Source organism: Rattus rattus, chromosome 11 (genome assembly GCF_011064425.1).
Source record: "Rattus rattus isolate New Zealand chromosome 11, Rrattus_CSIRO_v1, whole genome shotgun sequence".
Taxonomy (NCBI): Eukaryota; Metazoa; Chordata; class Mammalia; order Rodentia; family Muridae; genus Rattus; species Rattus rattus.
In genome coordinates this window covers 88,015,726-88,039,517 of record NC_046164.1, presented here as the reverse complement: position 1 = coordinate 88,039,517, position 23,792 = coordinate 88,015,726, and the positions used below count along the sequence as shown (strand labels likewise).

Here is a 23,792-nt window from a genome sequence, read left to right as displayed (position 1 = left end):
TCTGTTGTCCACAACTGTCTCAGGGGTTCTCTTAATCCTTTAGAGAGACCTTACTTAGGGAAAACCAGATCATTGCCTTTGATGCAGAAAGGAGTTTCGAGACAGGCCATTGTGACGCAGGGTTAGAATTTATTAAGGGATTTCAGTGGTAGATGTTAAACATGAGGGTGGAGAGAGAGGCACTTGGGAAGACAGTAGAGCTCAGGGGAGCATGAACGTGGGCCTCTGTAAGAGAGTCACTCTTTACACAATGACCATATTGTCTTTACAGAAGATGTGTGTAAGATCTGTTATTTTTAAAGTCACCATCCTCAAAAGGTTGTTTGGGAATCCAGATGAGATCACAGGGTGGTTCTGGAGTGTACCTGACAGGATTAGGATTGACAAAGTAAAAGTCGAAACCACAGGCAGGATATCCAGCAAAGGCAGGATAGCTTCATTATAAATGAAGTTACCAGACTTGTTTGAGATTCTCAGAAAATGTATGGGAGGGAAATAAAGCCCTACCCACGGTCATAGCATTCAGACCTTAAGCCTGGTTCATGGGTACTGTAACAGGAATATCAGCTCTCCGTCAGCAACCTTAACTGCAAATGCTAATCCTGTTGGGTAAGGCAAGAGGCTCTTACCCCTACCTCCCACCCCCTCCCCCACACTAATAACTCTCCCTGTCTGTCATGCTTTGGTTGTTTTGTTCTTTATTTATTTTTATTTTTTATTTATATTCTTTTTAGGCTTAAGTCAGAGTATATAAATGAATATAAAATCAAGTTGGTTTTCCCATTCTCAGGATAAAAATGTTTTTTTTGGGGGGGCGGGGAAGATTTATTTATTTATTTATTTTACCTATGTGAATACACTATTGCTCTCTTCAGACACACCAGAAGAAGACATCAGGTCCTGTTACAGATGGTTGTGAGCCACCATGTGGTTGCCGGGAATTGAACTCAGGACCTCTGAGATAGCAGTCAGTGCTTTTAACCATTGAGCCATCTCTCCAGCCCGATTTTTTTTTTTTTTTAAAGCTTTTTAATGTCATTAAGGTTAAATTCTTGCTGGGTGGTGGTAGTCTTTAACCCCAGTACTCTAGAGGTAGAGGCAGTCAACATTCTGAGTTCGAGCCCAGCGTGGCCTATAGAGAGAGCAAGTTCTAGGACAGCCAGGACTACACAACAAAACCCTGTCTCAGAAAAAAACAAACAAACAAACAAACAAACAAACAAACAAACAAACAAAAAAACCCCCAAGGAGTGAGGGGAGTTCTAGGGACTGGAGAGATGGCTCAGTGGTCAAGAGTTCTTCTCTTCACGAAGACACAGGTTTAATTCTCAGTACCTGCCTCCTGTGCCTCACAACTGCCTGTAACCCCTTGACCCGGGGGTACTAAACCGAGCAGCACGCAACAGCAAAGAGCGTTTGTTCTGCAGAGAACCTGCAGGCAGGAGTCCACCATACATCAGGATGGAAGATAGAGCTGTGGCCTTGTCAGGGTCAATTTAAAGCCTGTCAGTGGGGGACTTTGACCTTCCTTACCCTTGATGGGCTGGCTCTGTCTTCAGGGGTATGGGTGCCTCTATCCTGGTTAAGGCTTTGGGGGATTTGGGGGAACTTTTGCTGATTAACTATACTTGACTCAGACTAGGTGGTGGGGCAGCTTCTGTAGCTCCTGATTGGTTGCCTGTGAGGTTGGTTCTGGCTTGGTGGTAGGGAGCTTCCTGACTGGTTACCCGTAAGGGGTGGTTTTCCCTGAAATTGACTGGTTTTGGAAAGCTTAAGAAAGGCTTAAAATCTATGTTATATCCTGGCTAGCTTGTATACTATCTGATAGCTATCTAATAAAATATGTATTTTCAGAGTTAAACAGCCTGATAGGCTATGAGACTATAATGTCTTCAACCCCGTCAGAAATCTGAGAATGACCAAATATCTATACACATAGGAAGCCTAACACAGCTTCCAGAACTGAGAGGTTGTAGAGACAAATCTCCACTACCACATCCACTGTTAGCAACATGTGAGCGCAAGTCTTCAGCCTTCTGGCCCCAAATCAACTGACAGACTCTTGAAATGCAGATTTTTGAAGGGCTGATCACCCTGGCTTGGCAGGGTTTATCAGTCAATTATTCTGCATAATTTGTCCTTTTCTGGACAGTATTAGTCTGCAGATGAAGCAGGCAGTTTTATCCAGTGGCTGCCTAGCCACAAAGTATTGGCTCACCTGGATGTAGAGATGTTCAAATTCTTCATTAAATCCACCAAGGGGAACTGTTAGGAGCAGATATGTCTCAACAAAGGATAAATAACTTTAAATCTCAAACTTTGTGGATGTCTGACATTTTTGAAAACCATCTATCTATATAAGGCAATCTGGACTGTTGTCTTTATACCTTAATATTATCTTGAAAGTACTCTCACGGGGTTGGGGATTTAGCTCAGTGGTAGAGCGCTTGCCTAGGAAGCGCAAGGTCCTGGGTTCAGTCCCCAGCTCCGAAAAAAAAAAGAACAACAACAACAATAACAACAACAACAACAAAAAAAAAAAAAAAAAAAAAAGAAAGAAAGTACTCTCACAAAGTCAGAGCCATGAATTTGCTATTTGGCCCTTAACTCACAGGTGTAATGAACTCAGAAGTTTGTAATGACATCACTAGAAGGACTGGCTCTAAACCTTGTATTTTTTTTTTAAAGATTTATTCATTTATTATATATAAGTACACTGTATCTGTCCTCAGACACTCCAGAAGAGGGAATCGGATCTCTCCACAGATGGTTGTGAGCCACCATGTGGTTGCTGGGAATTGAACTCAGGACCTCTGGAAAAGCAGTTGGGTGCTCCCAACCGCTGAGCCATCTCTCCAGCCCTAAACCTTGTATTTTTAAACTCTTTTAACAAATAAATCCTATACCAAGGCAAAGATATGATTTTAGCTTAGTTACCAAATGAGATTATGACTGTACAACTCAATCTAGCTAATTCCTCCCTGTTAAATTACAACCAATTTTAAATTCCTCATAAAAACAACTTTAGAATAACCACTTTCAGCCCCCCAAAAGTCCAGGGAATTGGGGCAACGATTCCTCCATAAATTCTTCAAGCTGTACATGGGCATTGAGATATCCTTAGGGGTAGAGGGTAGGAAGAATGAAGCAAATGCTGTAGCAGGATGTGTCCTGACTGGACCCAGCTGAAAGTCCTTGAGACCAGGATTCCAAGTAGGCACACTCTGTAAAATACAGCTCTCAAGACAAAAGTTTAGAATCAAGATATCTTTTTGTTTGATTCTCTTGAATCTAGTTTTTCAGGTGGTCTACCTCTATCAAATCTGATCAGTATGACTCTCTGAGGTTTCCAGAGCCTAATCATTGAGAAGGATAATAAATTTGAAAGGGTGGTTTTTCAGATGGTGTGAGATCTCAAACCAGGATGTAGGTCAGGTATAGAATTATAGTCTTTAGTTAATGGACAAAATTGAAAGACTGGGTGTTGAGTGTATCGTGTGTTTTATAAATTGTAGAATGGTAATAATTGTACTCAACTTATATTTAAGTGAAAAGGCCTTTTAACTGGACAAAAAGGGGGAAATGTTGTGGTTTGCCCTGGAGCTTTCTGTATTTTGACGCTAATTCCACTGCCCCAAGGACAGCTGCCTAGTCACGTACTCAGGACTCAGGTGACTTCACCAGAACCTTCTCCCCATTTAATTTGTAAAATACAGGTGAGGGCAGGTATAGGATAGAAGGAGGCCTGTCATTGGAGGAGAAGGAAGGATGGGCGGGAGAAAAGTTTGAAGGAAGAGGAGGAGACTAGAATGGAAATGGGGAGAGAGAGAGAGAGAGAGAGAGAGAGAGAGAGAGAGAGAGAGAGAGAGAGAGAGAGAGAGAGAGTAGCCGGTAGACAATGTGGAAGGTGACGTTAAGATTCTGCTTTGTGAATTTACAGGTTGTTATTAATGTTCTTAAGGGATGGATGTGTATTGGGTTTTGTATGTTTAGGTGGGCAATTATTTCTTGTCAATTGGGTCAAAGGATATTGTGTTGTGTGTTCTTTCATGTGTAGATTTAAGTGTAATGGAAGTGGGGCGGCTGGTGTAGGCCACCACGGAGTTGGGATGTGTATTTCTGGCATGGAAACCTGCTTTGAGAACTAGATAGGTAGAGAGATTGCTGCCGGGCTCAGAGAGTCGGCAGTGTGATATGGGATGGAGCAGAGCGGGTGAGAGGCTTTGCTGACTGAGACTTAAGATATCCAGCAGATATCTTGGGGCACCACAGTGCCGGATCTAGATCGGGATTAAAGTCAGCATTTTTTATTTTTTTTTATATTTTTACAACAACCTAACACTTTAAAGAGTTTTGGATTGTTAAGGAGGCTGAATTTTAAAGTGTTTTAATTTGTAAAGGCTATAGGACTTTTAAGGTTTGTAAAATGTTTTATGTTGTGATGTTGATGTTAATGTGTGATTTGGGGGATAAACAAAAAAGAAATGACTGAACAGTGGATTTGTGGGTCAAGTTGACAAGGTCAGTTGTCCTGGCTAGTTTTATATCAACTTGATACAAGCTAGTGTCATCTGAAAAGAGGCAGGAGGATTGTGAGTTACAGGTCAGCCTGGGCTATAGAGTACGGTTCGACTTTAAAAGGCAAAACGAACAAAATAAACATCAGAAGCAACAAAGAACGTTGGTTCTCCACAAAGACATAGGGAGAAAACATAACCATGATTTCAAGGAAAATCCAATAAAGCTTGGCAGCAGCTCCCGACGGCTCCCTAGTTGCAGTTTTGGGATAACAGGGATGAAGAAAACAATAAGACGGAATTCCAGGAAATAACCCAATCAGGTGTTGCCTAATGGGGTCTACTATCATTAAAATCCAGTTCGATTCATTTGGAGAATGAAATACCACAAGTGCCGCTCCACCGGAATGGCTCTGGGAAGATGGAATTTGTATAAGCTGGGTTAATTCCTTGATCACCAATTTAAATAAAAATTGATAAAACATGAGGAGGTTGGCAGGCGTGGAGGACCGGGATGGCCCTGGGGGTACCAGAAGGCGCCTTTCCTGCCAAAGGGAATTGGCAAAGAACGCAGCTTCGGAGCCGGCAACCTGGAAGCCACAAGCTGTGGAGACAGAAGACAGGTCGCCGCCCGCCCTTGTGCTGCCCGCCCGCCCGGTGCACCGCGTTGGAGCAGGAGCCCTGCAAGGGCCAAGCGGTTCACGAGGGACCTGCCCTGCTGACCTGCACATGTGGCTTTCTGGGCAAAAACCTGTTTCTTTCTGAGAAGAGTTGTGCTTCCTGTTAGCTGCTGAGCAGCTTAATGGCTTGTCATTAACAGGTTGTATTTTTGGAAAACACAACAGCGACAGGGTCTCCCTGGGACCAGCAACTCTGCCTCAGGCGGTGTCCCTCTCCATGTAGCAGTTAGGGAGTTACTCAGTGATGCAGATTTTTACACAAAATGTCTCCCTGGAGGTCTGGAAGAGTTAGGAGTCTCCGCAGGGCCCCACTAGACTTGTTATAGGCTGGGTTGTGGATATGGCGGGGAACTCTGTCAGGAAACTTTAATTATGAGGTCTCGGATTTGCCCTGTCTTCACATTTGGCAATGGTTAGCAGGGACTGGGACTGGGATATTTGTTTCTGCTTGGCAAATTCTTGTAGGATGCTACAGGCAAAGCGTGATTTCTTTCTTTCTTCTTTTTTTTTTTTTTTTTTTTTTTTTTTCCGGAGCTGAGGACCGAACCCAGGGCCTTGAACTTGCTAGGCAAGTGCTCTACCACTGAGCTAAATTCCCAACCCCCAAAGCATGATTTCAAAGGCATGTTTATATTGTTTTTGACAAGCCTTTAATTACTACACATACCAAAAAAAAATAATTGACATAGTATTTAGGATTTTAAAGCATTCGGTAATAAGACCCCATAAGAATGCCCACTAGCTGTGCTTGAATTGCCTGCCTCTATGTGGGGTAGGATGCTCTTAACAGAAAGGTTCAGAGAGTCCTGGCCGGAATGACAGCAACAAGGTGGGCAATCTTTTGTATTGGGTGATTGTTGCTGTAAAAATATAATAAATAAAATGTTTTCTTTTATCTCCCACTAGATCCGGCACCATAGTGCCCCAAGATACCTGCTAGCAAAACCTCTCACCCACTCTGCTGCATCCCCTATCACACTGCTGAAGGTCTCTCTCTCTCTCTGAGCCTGGCAGCAATCTCTCTACCTATCTAGTTCACAAGGCAGGTTTCCATGCCAGAAACACATGTCCCAACTCCGTGGTGGCCCAGTGTTTCCAGCTGCCTCACACTTTCTCCTTCTTCTTCTCCTCCTCCTTCTCCTCCTTCTTCTCCTCCTTCTCCTCCTCCTCCTCCTCCTTCTTCTTCTCCCTCTTCTTCTTCTCCCTCTTCTTCTCCCTCTCCTCCTCCTCCTCCTTCTTCTTCCAAAGCATACATACATGCTTTTTAAAAATATTTATTCATTTATTATATATAAGTACACTGTAGCTGTCTTCAGATACACTAGAAGAGGGCATTGGATCTCTTTACAGATGGTTGGGAGCCAACATGTGGTTGCTGGGATTTGAACTCAGGACCTCTGGAAGAGCAGTCGGTGCTCTTAACCACTGAGCCACCTCTCCCGCCTCACACTTTCTTACACTTAAGTCGCTACATGAAAGAACACACAACACAATAACCTCTGACCCAATTGATAAGATATAATTGCCCACCTAAACATACAAAGCCCTGTACACATCCGTCCCTTAAGAACATTCATAACAACTTGTAAAGGTACAGTGTGGAATCATAACGTCAGTTTCCATGTTGTCTCCTAGCTACTCTCTCTCTCCTTCCCTCTTCCTTTCCTGTCTCCTCCCCTTCCTTCAAACGCTTCTCCTGCTCATCCTTCTTTCCTTCTCTTCCAGTGACAGACCTCGTTCTATCTTGTACCTGCCTCACCGGTGATATCATCCCACAGGTAATTAGGGTTCCAAAGTAGGAATACCTTGAAAACATCCTGAGGCTCTCTCTGTGCCAGGCCCTCATTTTGTGCCTCTCAGTGAGGCTGGTGCCTTTTCCTTTGCGTTTGAACATTGAAACAGATAATGTGTCCAATATGAGAGAGCTCTGTGTATGTTGCCTTTTATTTTCAAGGAAATATTTCCTAGTAATTCCTGTCTATCAGTTGCCTGGGATTGGTTCACCATACCTTCCCTAAGTCAACAGGAGTGCAGTGTGCTTATATCAATAGCTGTCAGTCAGCTCTGAAGCTGTGTACGAATCAAGACCATTCCTGGGTTGAGAATGGGCAAAGCAGGTTCATGACCTGAATCTTGCACATGTGTGTGGATGTCTGCCTAGTAATAGCCAACTGTGTCAGTGTGTGGTGTCCAGGAGCAGCTGCTGAGGCAAAGTGAGGATTGCAATGTGTCAATAGGGTTCACCTTCTTTGAAGAGAAGTGGGGAGGAAACAGATTAGTTAGGGAAAGACGTTGAACTGTATAGCTACCTTATGACTTTGATCAATGGTGGAACATTCTGGGAGGAGGCTTTACTGTCTCCAGTCTGCATTGGGCTGCAGTAGCAAGGATTCCGTATTCCTGAGAGTGCTGATTGAGTGTTGGGTTCTAGACAAATGAACTGTCTGCAGCTGAGGTGAACCAAGAAGGGTGTACTTGCTATGGCTAGACAGAAGGTCTAGGCATCTTGGTGCTACTCTCTCAGCCCAGCACACCTAAATAAACAAATTCTTAAAAATGCATTTATTTAAAGGACACAATGGTCTTTTGGGCCATAAATGCAGAGGCCCCCTTCCTTCCTTCCTTCCTTCCTTCCTTCCTTCCTTCCTTCCTTCCTTTCTTTCTTTCTTTCTTCCTTTCTTTCTTCCTTCCTTCTTTTAATAAATGGAGTTAATGCATTTATTTTTCTGGTATAAAAACCCTTATGTGGTAGCCACAGCTGGAGCCTGGGTCCACTGAACAAAGACTCTGGTGCAAGTTTTCATAAGATGATCAGCGAATTCCCAACACAGTCTCTTTTCAGAGGTCAGGAGTCTGGTAATTGTAGGTCTTGGAGGTGGCACCAAAGATGGCCTTGGCAAAGTTGCCCAGGGTGACAGTGCAGCCCCTGGCTGACGTGCAGCAGTCATCTATACCGACCATCATCAGAAGCTTCTTGGGCACAGGGGCAGAGTCAATGCCAGTGCCTCTGGGTGCAGGGATGAGACAAACCAGTGCAGAGCCACAGCAGCCTGTCACTTTCCATTGCACAGTGTGGGGCTTGCCGATCTTGTCCCCCCAGTAGCCTCTTCGCACAGGGATGATGGAAAGCTTGTCCCAGATGTTGGCCCCTTGGATGGCAGTGGCTACCTCCCTGGAGCACTTAACACCAAGACCAACGTGGCCATTGTAGTCCCCAATAGTGGTGAAAGCCTAGACCCTGGTCTGCTGGCCAGCCAGAGTCTGCTTCTACTCGGCAGGATCTTCAGAACCAATTCTTTTAGGGATGCGCCCAGGAAAAGTCAATAATCCTGCATTCCTTAATGGGCAGGGAGAACAGTAGATCTCCTCCAGGGACTTGATCTTCATGTCCTTAACCCAGTGGTCCAGCCTGGGGACAGGCATCTACTCCTTGTCTTCAGGTTTACCTCCATGAGCCCCACAGCCCCAACCAAGGCCATGGCCTCAATCATGACCATGACCCCCACGACCACAGCCAAATCTTCGACAGAGGCCACAGTGGTTTCCTGATCCTGGGACCCCAGATCCTTCGGGCCCTCCTGCTGCCCTGGCAGGAGGAAGAAGGAAAAGGAAGAAGGAGAAGAAAGAAGGAAGAAGGAGGAGGAAGGAGGAGGAAGCAGCAGCAGCAGCAAGGTCCTTTTCTTCATTCTCATCTCAGTTACTGTGGAACAGCAGGCCTTAATGGCATGCTAAGAGAAATAAAGCGATCACAAAAGGCAAATTTGGTAGGCGTGGTGGCGAATGCCTGTAACCCCAGCTTTTGGGAGGTGGAGACAGAATGGTTGGGAGTCTGAGAGCAGCCTGGACGGCATAGTGAGGGCTCATCTCCAATACAACTAACAACTGTCAATCAGTCAAACAATCGAAGGCAACGAGAAAATGAAGCGGTGGCTGGAGAAAGGGCTCAGATGTTAAGGGTGCTTGCTGCTCAGGAAGGACAGAAGCAGGGATCCCAGCACTCCTGTAACACGTTACAGGTACGCCTGAGCCTCCGGTACAAGGGTGGGTGGGTGGGTGCTGAGATGGGGTCACTGGAACTTGTAGACTTCCATGCTACCTAACAAAACAAACTGGAAGAGACAGGAAAAAACAGTTCACAAGCTCCAGATTCAGGGAGAGAACTTCTTCATGGGACTAAGACAGAGAGGACAGATCCCTGGTGATCTCTTATGGCCTCTGTGCACACACAGGCATGCGGCAGCACCTGCTGTCCTGTGCATGTATGCGCACATATGTGTGTGTGCATGTGCATGTGTGTGCTTGTGTGTGTGTGCGAGTGTGTGTGTGTGCATGTATGTGTGTGTATGTGCATATGTGTGCATGTGCATGTGTGTTTGTATGCATGTGTGTGTATGTATGTGTGTATGTGTGTATGTGTGTGTATATATGTGTGTGTATGCATGTATGTGTATGTGTGTGTATGTGTGTATATATGTGTGTGTGCATGTATGTGTGTGTGCATGTATGTGTGTGTGCGTGTGTGCATGTGTGTGTGTGTGTGTGTGTGTGTGTGTGTGTGAAATCAACCCAACCTACCCTTGTCTGTCTGCATTCTGTACTGACTTACATAAGCTGTCTAAAGTAGCGGCGTTTGTGGAGACGGCATTTGTGGTTGCCAAGATCTTGGGTTGAGTAGGAGAAATGTTAGAACGATTACCTAAAGGATAGAGTGTCTGTTCTACAGGATGAAAATGTTCTGGAAGCCTCTCTCATAACAATTCGAGTGTATTTAGCATGGCTGAACCATAATGTAAAAAAATCGATAAGGTGGCAATTAAAAATTATTTACTTTTTCTTTCTTTAGTTTTAAGATTGTAATGTAATTACATTTCTCCCTTTCTTCCCTCCCTACCAACTCTCCCATACATACCCCTGTTGTTGTAAAAGTATATTAAATGGGTGTTTTTTATTTTACCCTCTCTAGGTCCGGTGCCACAGTGCCCCAAGATATCTGATAGATATCTTAATCTCAGTCAGCAAAGCGTCTCACCCGCTCTGCTCCATCCCATATCACACTGCCGATGACTTCTCTCTGAGCCCGGCAACAATATCTCTACCTTCCAGTTTCCAAGGCAGGCTGCCACCATGGCAGAAATACACATCCTAATTCCGTGGCGGCCTAGTGTCTCCAGCCACCACACACTCCCTTAAACTTAAATCGCCACATGAAAGAACACACAACACAATAACCAATGATCCAGTTGATAAGATATAATTGCCCACCTAGACATACAAAGCCCTATACACATCCATCCCTCAAGAACATTCACAACAACCTGTAAATACACAGAGTGGAATCTTTTTTTTTTTTTTTTTTTTTGGTTCTTTTTTTCGGAGCTGGGGACCGAACCCAGGGCCTTGCGCTTCCTAGGTAAGCGCTCTACCGCTGAGCTAAATCCCCAGCCCCCACAGAGTGGAATCTTAACGTCAGCCTCCATGTTCTCTCCATGGCGGCTTCTTTGCCTTGCCTTTCTCTCCTCAGTTCCCTTCTCCTACTCTTCCTTCAAACTTTTGTCCCGCCCATCCTTCCTTCTCGTCCAATGACAGGCCTCGTTCTATCTGGTACCTGCCTCACCTGTATGATGACATCATCCCACATATCCCACCTTGCTGTCTTTTAAATTCATGGCCCCCTTTTCCGTTGATTGTCACCCCAAACAGCTGGTGAGGTGGTCCCTCCCTACTTTCTGAGGAGAAGGAGGCTCACTCTTGTTCAGCCTGCACCTGCCTTTCTATCATTTCTAGCACTTGTTTATACCCCGGGATTGCTACAAGTCAGTTGTCGATGTGAAGACCAAGATTCCTGACTTCTAAATTGCTCGTTCAAAGCAAGATATCTCTTGTTCTGAGGTTAATTCCTTTCTGTGTCTGTGCCGTGAAGTCTCTCAAGTCAGTGTCTACAGAAAGCCATTCTTAGTGCCCAAACTGAGGCAATGAAGGACCAAAGAGCTCAAGTCCGGGAGTCCCTCAGGTATCCTGACGTGCTGCCGGGTAGCTTCCGCTTAGAATGCCAGAAATACAGGGTCCATGTGTTTGTCTTGTATCTCAGGGAATCACTAGTTCAATAGGAGCACCTAAAACATGTTTGAATCAGAAAGCGAGGAAATGAATGAACGGGGTACCTTGACTTGTGTCTTCCTCCAGGTAAAACAGGGTTAATTTTTTTTTTTTTAGGGGTGATTACACCTTAAGTTATAACTCAAATTAAGTTTTTAAAAATTACTCATATTCCTTTTGGGCGTCCCATATCCTTCCTTTCCTCACAACTCGCTCCCAGCAAAGGGTCTGCGGTGGCTTCTCCACGGTGCGCAATGGCTGATGGGATAGCTTTTTCAAAGGCTTTCGCTGCCTGCCTCGCTTGCGTTGTGAAATGGGAGGGCTGCTTTGTTAAAGGAATTTTCAGGTGCAATTTCTTGGGAGGGATTCTCTGAGGCAGCGTGGTCCCTTCCTGGGTCTCCAGGAAGATCCACTAAGCACTTAATCCACATTGCTCACTCCGAAGGTTGGCTCTGGTAATCCTTACTCTACCTGAATCATCGGGCTGTCAGGAGGATAAAGGGATGATGGATGGAGGACTCTGAACATTAAAAGCTCCTCACACACGCAAACTGTTACTGTCCTTAATCCACAGCTGCCAGAGAGCTACTTCTCTCGGAAACAGCTCTACCTCTGAGGGGACAGGGACAGTCTGGGAAGAAGTATCATTTATAGGTTCCTTGTTTTAGAGGGAGCAAAGTTCCCACAGTGCGTACTGAAGGAACAGGATGAAAAACTGTTCTTGGAGTTAGAACCCCCTCCAATGGCTTGGCCCCCTCCAAGGCCTCTAGCATAGCACGCTCAGGGCAGGACCCCTGGTGGATGAGGGACAGACAGGATGACATAGCCTTGTCTTTGTGCTCCTGTCTCATGAGTTCGTGACAAGTCTTAGCTTGGAGCCAGTTTTTAAGCTTCTGGGGTGTGGCTTGGCTGTGTGAAGGGGGAAGAAGTTCAGGGATAGCTTGGAGTGTACGTGAGTGTACGTGAGAATTCTGGAGGCTGGGAGGAGTTAGGAGGCTGTAGCTTGCTCCCTGCTTTGCTCTTGCCTGAGGGTGGATGTAGGCAGATAGGTAGTTTCCCGGTGACCAAACCTTAGGTCTGCTGTGTTGTGTTCTTTTACCTTTTCAGCTAGGGCCCTGCTGTATAGTTCTGGCTTGAACTTGCTGTATAGACCAGGCAGGCTTCAAATTGACAGAGATCTGCCTGCTTCTGCTGGGATTAAAGGCCTGGCCCACCATACTTGGGCCATAGTATTCTCACGGCAGGTCTGATCTCATCAGGTATGGACCAGCTGCATGAAAAACTTTGCAAAGGAAACTGGCCTGTATCTGATGGGGAGTTGTGCTGTTCTTAGGGGTGGCTGCCTCCCATACTCCTTTAAAGTAGGAGAGAGGCGGAGCTCCAGGGCAAACTGGAGGTGGAGCTTTAGTGCAGGCTGGAGGCGGAGCTCCGGTGCAGGCTGGAGGCGGAGCTCTGGTGCAGGCTGGAGGCAGAGCTCTGGTGCAGGCTGGAGGCGGAGCTCCGGTGCAGGCTGGAGGTGGTGTCATGGCCAAGGCTAGCTCACAGAGCCTGCGGTCCTTGAGAACAGTCCTGCATGGGAAGGGTCTCACTGGCAGTTAGGGAGATAGGTTTAAGAAAGGAAACAGCATTGTTTCTGACAGTTGTATCAGAGAGATAATGGATTCTGGAACCTTCTAGGGCATTACCGAGTGACCATGGAAGGCAACTCGGTTCTTTCCACAGAGTTCCTGTTATTCTTTTGTCACTACTATTCAAACCCACTCACACTCCAGGGCTCTCTTTCAAATCCCACCCCTCCTATCCTTCTAGAACAGTCTGCACTTTATTTCATGAGCACCCAGAACCTTGGATACATGGAGCACAGGAATGGCGTCTGGTTATCTGAAACTCCAAATGGGTTGACACTGGGGAACTATTAATGTCTGGCCAGTTTACTCTGTGTATCTTAAAAACAGCCCACTGTCTGCACGGCTTATATTCTTAAGATCGACTTCTTTTAAACAACCCCATGCCCCACTTTCTACACAGTTTTCTATTCCAGATTTTATACTGAATTCTGCTGCTTGAAAGCAAAAACAAAAAACAAACCCAAAACCAAAATCAAATCCAAACTACTGCCTTTCTTTCATTTCTGTTTCTGAGTATTTACAGGCCACGGGAGGGAAGACATGATCTCTAGAGAAGAGGAGGTTTTGGGGTAACCTTACTGTACCTCATGCTCTTTTTACCCTCTTTCTGTCCCGCCCCTCAGAGGGCAGTCATGGCTGGCTGATACTTGAAAGTTCTCCCAGGTACTTGTCAATCCCGTTGTGAGTTCTCCTCCCCTCTGCTGTCTGCCCTGACTTAGCAGGAGTCCCAAGGCTGACACACAGTTGTCTAGAGTTCAGGGGCCTGCCCTGAGCATGGAAATGGTCCCTTGCAATTTTAGCACACTATGGGAGTTGCACGATGGTTATAAGGGGAAGGGAATCAAATGGAACTTTGAGGTCTCATAGATGGGAAGATGTTTGTGCTTCTGGTCTTGTAGACTTTACAGTGTGATGTTCTAGAACGGATGATGGGTATTGTGAATGTCTTTCCTCTGGTCCTCTGAGATTTTAAGATTAAGAATCGCTTTAAGAAATTCGGGTTGGTGGTGCTGCTACGCGACTTTCCATCCCATAATCCCTTGCGTCCTTCCTTTCCAACTTGGTCCCGGCAGAATGGCTCCCACAAAGAAGTGTGGCGAGAAGAAGGGCCATTCTGTCATCAACGAGGTGGTGACCCGAGAATCGACATTCATAAGCACACTCATGGAGTGGGCTTCAAAGTAGCATGCTCCTTGGGCACTCAAAGAAATTGGGAAATTTGCCATGAAGTAGATGGGGACTCCAGATGTGCGCATCGACACCAGGCTCAGTAAAGTCGTCTGGGCCAAGGGAATAAGGACTGTTCCGTACCGCCTCAGAGTACGTTTGTCCCGAAAGCGTAACGAGGATGAGGATTCACCAAACAAGCTCTACACGCTGATAACTTACGCGCCTGTTACCACATTCGAAAATCCACAGACGGTCAATGTGGATGAGAACTACTAACCTGCTGAATAAAGTTGCAGAACTATTCAAAAAACAAACAACAAACAAACAAACAAACAAACAAAACGAGTTAAAATACGGCCATTGTTTACTTCTCCAGGGTGTTTCTGATCCTGTGGGGGCTCATTCACCACCTGTGGGTATCCTATCACTAGACTTCCCCTTGCTTCCAGGCAAGCACCCAGGCTTCTTCAGGGGGGTTCCAGAATCATGGCTATTCCTTCTGCCCTGAGGTGGCTAGCAAGTGGCTAGCTGCGTGGACCTGAGAAAGACCAGCGTCTGATCTCTCCATGGATACTTTATGCTCTAGATGTCCCTGCAGAATCAGACGGAGGGAGCATGGCTCACGCCATACTTGTTTTCCCCCTGGGCTTACTTCTGTTCTAGCTTCTTCAAGTTTCTCCTGGGAACGCTTGACTCTATGGTCCTGGCAGGTCAGCTGTGGTCCCAAGACCTGATACTGGGGAACACGGCTGGAGACCTGGAGCAGAGGTGGATGGTGACAATGAGGGATCAAAGGTCCTAGGTGACCCCAGGTCGTGACTGACATAAAGCTGACCTGAGTGTTGACTGTGGACACGCGGCCTGGGCATAGGTGCCAGATGCCTGAAGTGTCTGTTCACCAACAAGAGAAGGCAACTGGCAGTGTGTGACTGGAGCTGGCAGAGTCAGTCTGGCGACAATTGTTCAGGGCTGGGGCTGGAAATCTGGGGGGCAAAAATCAATGTGAGTAACACAGGTTAAAAATGCCCCCGGATGACAGGGTTGGCACATGGAATTTTGTGGTTTCTAAGGCTGGAAGCTGGCACCATCCCTAAATTAGAATGCTCTCTGGGGCAGGGATTCCTCACAGGGCTCTGTCCTTTAAACGCAATTCCTGGTGCCACCTAAAAGGGTTCTCCCTTGGACAGGACCCTCTTTATTCCTTCATGGAAAATTCACACTTGCTGCTTTCCCCCCCTCCCGCCCCTCCCCCACTCCCGAGATACCCGCGTGCATGAATTTCTTCTGTGCAAATGAATAGAGAACAAAGTATCACTTCATTTCCCAGAGGTTCTAAGTGGACATGAAAACTCGAGCAGTTGTGGCCAAGCTCCCTCTCTTTCTTCCTTTAACAACCTTCTTGGATTTTTTTTTTTTTATCACTATCACATGAATCAGAATGGGTGTATCACTTTTAATTACGGTTGATTACCATTCATGTTGGGACAGCCACCTTGTAACGCCATCTCCTATCAGGAATAAATGCCGACTTAGTAACCTGCGGGAGAGAGCTAGCGACCCTTCTCGCTGGGGAGACGGCAGCCAGCCGTCTGGTGCTTGTTGAATTAAGAAGTGTGACTACAGTAATTAGCAGCCACTATCCGGCACAGGCTAGAGTAGATTCTGGGCGAGCACAGTTGCCATGCATGCTGACCTCAGTATGGAAAAAAGGAGGGATTCAGGATTGAGGCCTGGAGGGCTGGGGCAGGGGTCACAAGGAAGAAAGTCAATAGCAGAAACCAATTTGGTGTCTCTAAGCTTGTAATGGGGCTTTCTGTGGGCGCGTGGACCTTGGAAGTGTCACCTGTGTTCAAGCTTGTTGACAATTCTGTAGCCTTAGAGGTGTGGTAGGGACCAGAAGAGTTAAGTCTCGACTGCTTTGCCTGTACTATGTGCTTAATGGGACACAAACGTTATAAGGAGGAGACGTGGTGTTAAAATAGAAGTGGGCCACAGATGGGATTGGTACGTGATTACTAGCGCTTGTACAATTTATGGAAAAAAAAATGTGCACACAGAACTTTTAGAAAGTGTAAATAAAACAGATGGATTTGTGGTGGTGGGGAGGGGGGTAATGTTTAATTCACTCAGCTCCCATATCAACAAACCCTTTCCTCAAGGTAAATGAAAAAAAAAATTCTGAGCCTGTATTAGTCACACCCATTTATTTTTGGCAAATTTGTGTGCTATTTGGAAGTTGGCAAGGCCAAGAATGTTGGGGCCAACATTTGGTCTTGCTTCAGGAGTTTCTATGAACGTGAATGCCTGAAGTTTACATAGGCTTATGACGTCGCCATGGCAACGCGTGTTTGTTGTGAAAATATAGCCTTTTAAAGTCAGAAGTCCGTATGTTAGCTTCAAACTCAACACACTATCTAATTCTGGTGTTTTGAAACACTTTCAGGACCCTTGCACTTTCAACATTGGATGGGGTCGGAGGGTGAGCTGATGGGTGCCCCTGGAGTCTCTGCATTGGGAACCCCGTTGTTTATGGGAGCTAACCTAGCATTGTTTTTAAGTCGAGCCACACGAGATGGGCTACAGATCACAGAGGAGCAGGGGGAGGCCTGAGCAGTGAGGCACAAAAGAAGAAGGGTTGTGCCAGATTGTGTTTTCCCCCCAGGGTGTTTGCAGCTTGGGGGAGACCTTGGCAAGCAGCTCTATTCTTCCACAACCTGAAGCTGCGGGCCAAAGAGAGGCATGCGGGTTCTTCTGTCCAGTTTGATCCTCTCATGGCTTCATGTGGTGCGGGTCATTGTTGACTCGATGGGGTTCATAGTGGAACGCCAGTCAGGTTCTGGTTGTGGGTGGACCATGGAAAAGGTTAGCTTTCTGTAAATTGTAACATCCTTTCCGTCCACGCTCCCTCGGTTGTGAGGTCTCTCCTTTCCTCAGGACTTCTTGGGGGTCCTTCTATTTACCTCTTCCAAAATTACTGTCAGAGCAGGACAGGTTCAACTGCTTACCCCAGGTGTAAGAGAAGTAAGGACGTGCTAGGAGACAGAGCAGGGGCCTGGAATGGGCTTGGGAACCATATTGCTGTCTGGGACCTGCTTCTTCTGAGTGATTGTTGAGTGTATGGGAAGCCTTTAACCACCTGTTTTAGTTTAAGAATAAATAAAGAGCACTGGCTCAAGTGAGACAGAGTTGTTAGACTCTCAACTGCTACTCAGATGCAAGCTTATTATTGCCATCGCTTTAATAAAAGATGGCAAATGATTTTCTGAGCACGTCCCAGTTTTCCTCATCGGCTGTTAGTCGCTCAGAGTGTCCTGCCAAAGCCTGAGATCATCGCGCGAGCCACATTGCTGAGATTGATTGGTCATGTCTGCCACTGTCACAGGAAGAGGGGGCAGCCAGTGTAAAGTGTTGGCAGTCCTAGTTCATTTGCTTTTTAACAGAGATGGAGATTATAGAATTGGATAAATGTATCCCCATCAAATCTGAGGTGTGAGTGTATGCAGAAAGCTTTCCATGATGTCCACAGTCTGCAGCATCCGTGGTTCTTACTCCTGTATGGGTGACGGTGCTGAACTTATTCTCCAAGGCACTCTCCCTATGACCCTGGTGTGGGAGGTGCTAACCGAGACCACCATTTCTTCTTCACTTCCTGGTCTTCGGTGGGTCATATGCTTTCTGTACTTTGATAGTTGCCAAGACTCGATCCAACCCTCCTTTGCCTCTCTGTTGTCCTTTCCATATCTACATGCCAGAGTCCTTAATTTTTGCTGTTGGGGTTGAGACCAGGGCCTTGAATATGCTAAGCATGAGCCCACTCTTGAGCCACACCTTCCAGCCCCTGTGTGTGCAGGAACGTGATACACACAGATATTTTGGTTGGGTATCCACTCATTCACGGAACTAAACAGAGGAAAGAGATTATGTCCCCGTTTCCTGTCCCTATGGTTCCTCACCGAATGTGGGACATATTATAGTTTGCTAAGGAAACTTCAAAGGGTCATTTTCTTTCTGAACTTGTATTCATTTTAAAATTCAAGTATTTGAATAGAGGTTGAGGCAGGAGGATCACCCATGTCTTTAAGGTTGACCTGGTCCACAAAGTGAGTTCCAGGCTAGCCAGGGCTACACAATAAGACCCAGATCAGAGCACAAACCTGAAGCTGGGTGTGGTGGAGCAGGCATGCGTGAGAAATGGGGGCAGGAGAAAGGTACGCTCAGTATCCGTAGCTGCAGAGTGAGTTTAGAGCTATATGAAGTGCCGTTTGCTAAAACAAAAACAAGGAAAACCAAGATTATATGGGTATGTTGAGTGTTGTCTAAATTATTTAGGAAAATCATATATAAGTATACAGAAATAAATACTGGCAAGAAAGGCAACAAAATGGAAATGACAATTATTACTTCTGGGATTAATGCTATGATTAGTAGGTAGTTATTGTTCATGGAGGGCAAAATTTGAAAGGCATCTTTCTGCTTTTATGGTGGTGGCAGCATTGCCTATAAGAAGCTAAGACAAGAGTGTTTCTCTCACCTCTACACACACACACACACACACACACACACACACACACACAACTTGCACATACAGAGATAGATATACATGTATACACACAGGCATGTACACACACAGACATGCACACACACATACAGACATGCACACACACAGACATGCACACACATAGGCATGCATACACAGACATACAAACACAGAAACACACATACACACACACACACACTGTGTCTCTCTCTGTCTGTCTGTCTGTCTGTCTGTCTGTCTGTCTGTCTGTCTCTCTCCTCTTTCTGAGACCTGCATGTCTGTAACTTGGGGTCGACTCTAAAGGTCTGAAAACTCATGCTCACACAGTTCTCCAGAGCAGAAAGTTGCATTTTGCTTTCCAGCCAAGGCTGCCATTTGGATTTCCCAAGTCCCAGGCTCAGAAGTGTTCACTTGTTACCTGAGAGTGACACACTTGCAGGAAAACCTGACGCAGACCCAGAACGCATCCTGCCTTTAGGGATCCTGCAGGCCTTAGAACGGGAATTAGACACTGACTGTGCTCTTTCCTTTTGGAAATCCCTTGTGCCGCAGACCTCCTTTTCCCCGGAGATTTTGGAGGGACGTGCGGTGCTTGGCAGGGGTCCCTCCAGGGCAGGTCTATTAGGCTTCAAGGATTCTTTGGCGGAGGAGGTGTAACCGTAGCGTGCCACGAGGCCTCTGCCAGCCATGCTTTATAAATCAGACTGTTGTGCTTACTTGTGTTAATCGACATTTACATGCCCCAAATCCTTTATATAGCAATGGGCTAATAGCCTTTAAGGCTATAGTTACTATTTTGGGTCAGGCTCACTTGTAAAACGGGATCTTTTTATTGGGAAGCTGTTCTCAGTTAAAGGAGTATATAAAACCCTTTGAAAGACAGAATTTCAATTTTGTGGTTGCTTTCTTATATAGTTTAAATGGTAAAATCGTTGCACTTAAGTATATTTTATGCACATATCACACACACACACACACACACACACACACACACACACACACACACCAAGTTAAAAACCATGCTCTGAAACCAGTCTTCTTTTATTTTTGTTTTATTACTTAGTGTGTTTGGGTGTTTAGTATTTATGCGTTCTGTGCACTGTGTGGATGCCGGGTTCCTGCAGAGGCCAGACGAGGGTGTCGGAGTCCCTGGATCTGCAGAACTGCAGATCCAGATGGTCGTGAGCTGCCATGTTGGCGCTAGGATCTGAACTCCGGTCCTCTGGAAAAGCAGCCAGTGCTCTTACTGCTGAGGCATCGCTCCAAACTCTGAAACCAGATTTCTTAAGGATGGAGAGAAACGAGGCTGAACGGAATTTGACCTAGTGCACAACTTTTCTGGTAAGCAATAGTATCTTTAACTTCTAGTATCATTCCTTCGGGGTTGTGGGTTCCCCAGGAAGATTGGGGTGCTGTGTCTAGTGTTGTGCAAAAGTGTGGAGGACACAGGTTTTATGGCTACGAAGAGAAGTCAGGACATACTGGTGTGTGCGCAAACGGGTTTTAGAGCACCCAGTTTACATATTTCTGTTCTTAGAGACAGAATGCCCACCTGGCATAGTAGGAGGTCCCCAGGCCCCAAGCTGGCTGTCTTGTTTACCAGTGAGAGGATTGTGGGTAGCTCACTCTTCTAGAGCTGGATTGGTGGCTGGGGTCAGCTGACTAAGAAGTGCATGCTGTTTAACAGTTTTCCGCCAAGCAGAGAAGTTTCCATAGTCTATAGGTTCCTTTATTGGAAATGGCTGTTCCTGTTACTAACAAGTGAAAGCACGCCGTTGCTCGTTAGGCAGTAGGACGTTGTGGAAATTTTAGAACCTTGCTGGAGGAAGTGGGTCACCAGGGATGGAGCCTTTGAATGTTGTAACCTTCTTCTGATTCTGGCTTGTGTGTCTGCCTCCTGGTTAGTTGTGAGCGTGAGTAGCAAGTAGCGCCTGCTACTGCAGAGCTGTTCTGCCTGCTGTGATCGACTAAGATGACCTCTGAAACAGTGAGCCTAACTAATAAAGATACACAGAGGCTGCTTCCCTTACAACGAAGTTACATTTTGATACACCCATCATAAGGTGAAATATCATGATTCAGACAGGCATTTAACATTCATAACCTGGTGAGCATTACAGCTTAAGAACATAGTGATTAGTGGGTGCTGTCTTACTGTTGCCGACCTTGTGACCCTTGTGTAACCCAGGGAAGAACAAAATTCAAAATTCTAAAGTATTGTTGATATTGAATATGGGCCACTTTTACATATCATTGTCAAAAATTGTAAGTCTGTGAGTCCAGGATTCTCTATGCCCAGCAGAGCAGAACATTTCAGTCAGGAGGGAAGTCCATGTGACTAACTCATTCATTCAAGTCAAGAAAGGATGCCATCTCTCCCAGGAGGGCATAGGTAGGTGATCACGGTGTCAACTGCTGCTGAGAGAGCAGCTGAGGGTGTCCTTAACAGCACAGGGATTTGGAGTTAGGTTGGCCCGGTCATGAGTTGGGTAGAGTTAGACCGGAGGACGAAGGATAGGTGGGCAAGTGTAGGCAAATCGTGAGATGTTTGTGGAGGAAATAAACAAGAATGTAAGTGGTTAAAGGGAAACGTAAGTGTTTCCCTTTCCTGAGGTCCTCTGTCTTGGAGCACTCTCTGTGTAGTTAGGTTAGTTTGGGCTCACAGTTTCAGAGGTATCTCAGTCAATCAGCATGCAGCTGGATCAACCCTACAGAGACTTCCATGGAAATGTCATGAAGTTTGAGATCGAAAGGTCTCTCAGTTTGGTAGTAGGTGTCTGGTAGAATTCCTTTCCTGCGAATTGGGTTGACTCTCGAGTAGGAAGCAAGGCTGTCTGCAGAGAGAGTAAGGTAAGATTTACATGATAGACCAGCAGCACACGGAGAGTGGAAGACGTCTGAGGAGAGAGAGCAAGGGGTGAGTTGACTAATGATCCATCCTAGTACTTAATAATTCCTACATTGCCTCGGTCTAGCTCATTTCATGTCATCCTGTTCAGTTATGCACTATATTCTATTTTATTAAAAAGAGATTTATTTATTTTATTTATATGAGTATACTGTACCTATCGGACACACTGGAAGAGGGCATCGAATCCCATTACAGATGGTTGCCAGTTACCCTGTGGTTGCTGGGAATTGAACTCAGGACCTCTGGAAGAGCAACCAGTGCTCTTAACCACTGAATCATCTCTCCAACGCCTATATTTTCTATTTGTAAGATGAGAAAAACATCTAAATTGAGTTCAAGCTGTTCTGGGACCCATGCCTTGCTTCTCATTTGGTCCCTGTAGAGTTTGGTAGATACGTCACCTTAGCCAGCGTAGTGCGTTTTCTCTCTTTAGGTCTGCAGTGCACTAGAACCCTCTTCCAAGTTCTTATCGCTCAGGAAACCATGCAGCATTTAGACTGTACTATCGGGGAGCAGGAATCTTTGGGAAACCAAACAAAGCAAGAGGGGACTTCATTCACATGACAAGTGTCTTGTTTGGAGTTTTTGAGATGGAGTTTACTATCTAACCCAGGCTGGTCTAGAACTTACCATGTAGCTCAGGCCGGCCCCAAATTTATAATCCCCAAGGATAACAGGTACATACCATCACACCTGGCACGTGGCTAGGTTTTTTTTTTTTTTTTTTTTTTTCCAACTGAGTAGAAGAATTCGCATGGAGTCACCCATTTGTCTGGAGCAAATCAGGAAGCTGTGCTAGCCATTGGGCTGCCTTTGCTGTCTGAGGGCCATGTGGAGCCCTCAGGTTTTAGATATGGCATTCGTGTCTCGTCAGAGTGGCATTTATGTTCCATCGATAGCAGGACTGCTGCGAGAGTTCAGTCAGGCTGGTGGAGATCTGGCTGTAGCCGGTTGGCGATGTTTGCCAAAAGCAAGGGGGGCGGGGTTGGAGCTTCGGAGTTCACTGATTTGGATCTAGTTGGAGGTAGATGAGCACACTGAGGTCAGAGCCCCTTCCATGCAGCTAGACTGATGAGTTCTCCATTAGCAGACGAAATAGACAAGAGTATAACGGACAGACTGCCCGCCATCACTTCCCACTTAAGTGAGGCTCGGAAGCTCCCGAGTGGCTACGAGGGGCCTGTTCATCAGCGCCTGTTCATCCGCACAAACGTCTTTTCTTCTTGAGAAGCTTATGGCTCGACAGTTATAGTTCTGTCAGCGCAGCAAGGAGACTGATAACTCGGGTGAAGCACGTAGCAAGCTCACTTGATGTTGCTGCTTGGTAAGCTCATCCTGTGCGTGTCGACCAGAAGTGAGGCCGCCCTGTGCTGTTCTCTACCTTCTATCTCTCAGAGAGCCTGGAGTTTACCGCTTTGACTAGACTTGCTGGACGGCGGGCCCCTGGGATCTGCACAGTGAAGGAAATGGATGGGTTTAGTTAAAGTAGAAGTTCATTAATTTTGTCGAAACGAGAAGACAACGTTAACGGATGTTAATGTTGGAAGACACATTTGAAAAGTGTCAAATCGCAAAAGGCAAACGTTTGGAATTCCTGAGGAACTACTGCAGAACGATAGAAACCACAGAAGGGTAGACAGGGTTTACGGAAAGGCAATGAAAGGGTCGAATCAGCAGCTTACAAGGAAACCCTACGGCTGACAAGCATGGGACGGCAAACTCGAGGACCAGTGAGTTGTGTAAAAACAGCGAACGGCTGTGCCCATTGGGTGGAGAGCTGTGGCAGTGGAATGTGTTAGTTTTCCAGGCCGCTGTACTGAGTTACCAGAAACGGAAGAACTGTGGCTTCAGGGACTACAGTCTTAGAGACTGTCAGCTGACCAGGTTCCCTTTAAGAGCTATTGAAGGATGCTTTGTTCTGCCTACTCGCTGCTGGCGATTGCTGGCTATCTGGACGTCCTCTGTCTCACAGATGTTTGTCTTTGCCTTCAATTTTACACAGCTTCCTCCCTGAATCTCCTCTCGTCCCCCCAACCCCCACCCCAATGTCTTTGTTCCAAACTTCCCTTTTTTCTTAAGGACAACAATCAGATTGGTTAAAAAGCCTCTCTAATAATATCATTTTTATTGTCTGAAGTGACTACTTCCCTGAAAGGTCGCCTTCTGAGCTACTGGGAATCAAAGCGCCAGCATGTGTGAATGTATATGATGTATACTGCATGTGTGTGTGTGTGTGTGTGTGTGTGTGCATGT

General features: G+C 46.0%; 1 pseudogene; it reads right to left on the bottom strand.

Moving 5' to 3' along the window:
• Positions 1–8,008: 8,008 nt before the first annotated feature.
• LOC116912050 lies at positions 8,009–9,788 on the bottom strand (annotated as a pseudogene).
• Positions 9,789–23,792: the final 14,004 nt, after the last annotated feature.